The sequence below is a fragment of the Penaeus chinensis genome, chromosome 24 (genome assembly GCF_019202785.1).
Source record: "Penaeus chinensis breed Huanghai No. 1 chromosome 24, ASM1920278v2, whole genome shotgun sequence".
NCBI lineage: Eukaryota > Metazoa > Arthropoda > Malacostraca > Decapoda > Penaeidae > Penaeus > Penaeus chinensis.
Genome location: NC_061842.1, coordinates 28,634,744 through 28,637,243, shown reverse-complemented (window position 1 = coordinate 28,637,243; position 2,500 = coordinate 28,634,744). Strand labels below are relative to the sequence as shown.

The 2,500-nt window shown below is 40.0% G+C and overlaps 1 long non-coding RNA gene across 1 annotated transcript in view; it reads right to left on the bottom strand.

Moving 5' to 3' along the window:
* LOC125038382 overlaps positions 1–610 on the bottom strand; it is a 2,123-nt gene extending 1,513 nt beyond the window's left edge. Inside the window, exon 1 of the long non-coding RNA XR_007116047.1 lies at positions 504–610. This is a non-coding gene — a long non-coding RNA (uncharacterized LOC125038382). The remainder of the gene's footprint in view (positions 1–503) is intronic.
* Between the last annotated feature and the right edge of the window lie 1,890 nt (positions 611–2,500).

The following is a 2,500-nucleotide window of genomic DNA, read 5'->3' as shown; positions in this document are numbered from 1 at the left end:
CATATATATGGGTAAGTCAAAACTAGATACGGTAGCGGGTGATTGTATCGTAGATATGATGATGGGTTAGAACCACCAATAATGATTACCTAAACAACTACTCCACTTGGGAAGGGTCTTTGGTCAGCCACCCCAGTATAAAGACCGAGTCAACTACATGATATCAACATGGCGCAAAGTAGTTGCACCGCAACTACTTTGTATATATATATGTGTGTGTGTGTACATACATACATTTATGTAGGTATTCTGTATATATATGTTTGTGTGGGTGTATACTTACATCTATGTATGTATACAGTATATATATATATATAGATGTGTGTATGTGTAAATACATATATTTATATATTTATACTTTATATATATATGTACATATGTATATATACACATGTACATATATACATATATTTGTACATGAGCATATACATATGTATATATATATGCACATATATGTATATATATGTATATATATAATTTTGCTGTTAAGTTAGTACACTTACCTCTGATCGCCATCTTTGTGTTCTGATGAGTGGCGCCTCCATGTTCTGCGCAATTTATATACAGCACTTGTTTGCAAGGAGGCATGCCGAGTTATACCAAATAAACGTGAAATCATATCAAATTATGGTGAGAAGTGTATCTTATTTTGACTAAATCAATTGCGCATTATTTTTGTATTTGTATGCATATGCGCGTATATACCTTGTGTTTGTATGAATGTTTGGTCGAGAGGGAGCCAGATCAAAAAAGCGAAATAGATAATCTGATATTGTGCATTCCCAACACATTTTCCTGATACCACTTGTATACATATATGTATATGTATAAATGCATATTATAAATTAATGAAAATATTCTCCGTTCTCATCCAAATGAAATTCGAACTCCTTCCACATACGGGTATATCGATAGCACCAGGACAATGATCTTTTACTGGGGGTACAAATATTGCAGTCCCCATAAAAGTATATCATTATCAAATATTACAAATCGTAGGCGCTTTAAACTGCTTTTGATCACTTCGGCTTATAAATTAATTTATCGTTTAAGAAGCGGATCTCTCATAAACTGCATTTCGAATCGCATTATTAACCTCTCATTGATAACTTCTCTCTTTTAGTGCGTGAAGGAGAATTAAACTTATTCGAGTACCTTTTATATATATACACACACAGACACGCAGAAACAACAGTAAACAGTCGCAAGATGTTGATATTGTTTGTTTAGATAAATCTCTTTCACGAAGTAGTTACTGTGTTTTTTCATTATTCGTAAATATCCTTATATACGGCTTAATTGTTACTGTTACTGTTATTTCAGTTTTTGTTTTAATTAACAGATATCTGCTAGAGTGTCTTATTCTAATCAGAGTACTATTTTCATTTATTTATGCTATTATTTACAGCATGGTCCTTCAATACTACCGCACAGGTATGTATGTGTGCCACAAACACCTGCTGCTTTACCACTCTTCAGCTTGGAGATCGCCCCCCTGACTTCAGTCAGGAAGGGTGGATCCTCGCTGATGGGTGGGTCTGGCAGAGGAATCTCAACATTACTCGCATCCATGTTAACTGTTGGTGGATCAACCTTATACAACTGCTCAAAATACTCAGCCCAACGCACACGCACCCCATCAGGATCTGAGATTATCTGGCCACTTGCTGAGCGGACTGCAGTCATCTGTGAGGAGGGCTTGGAGTTCAGCTTTCTCAGGGCTAGGTAGGCAGGACGAAGGTCATTTACTAAGAAATGGCTTTCGACCTCCTCTGCAAGATTACTGATAAACTGTTCCTTATCCCTTCTCAACAGTGACCTAGTCCTGCACACCAGGGAATGGTGCAAGTTGCGATCCCCTGACAATCGAGCCGCACGACAAGCATCTGTGGCTTCCAGTGTCTCCTGCGAGATGGAATTCTGTCTTGTTCTTGGGCGTTCACCAATGGATTCCTGAGCTGCATCAAGTGTTTCACGCTTGAAGGTATCTCACAGAAGAACAGGGTCTGTCAGGCCCTCGAGTGCTGTGAGACGACCAGAGATAGCCTCGGCAAACCCCCGGGCACACTCGTCCTCCCTCAATCTGTCCAAATGAAACACCCTAAGGTGTTCTTTTGGGCGACGGGGGGTTCTAAAGTGGATGTGGTCGATCTCCTTGGCGACACTACCCGTATCGCTGTACCAAGTCCAACGATGCGGGTCAGAACGCAAAGTCACGGAAAAGGAGGCTATTCTCGCTGCCAGCATCAGCTCCTGAGCCATGAGAACCGACAAACATCTCGTAGCCAACTTGATCACAGCCGGATAGCGCATTGAAGTCGCCCAGAATAATACGAATATATTGCCGAGGACATCTGTCTGCCACAGATGCAAGTTTGGCGTAAAACATCTCTTTCACCTCAAGTTTATATACATCCGTATGGGCGTATACAGCAGTAAGAGACATGAAGTCAAATGAAAGCTTCAGTCTCAATACCATAACACGCCCATCGACTGGAGT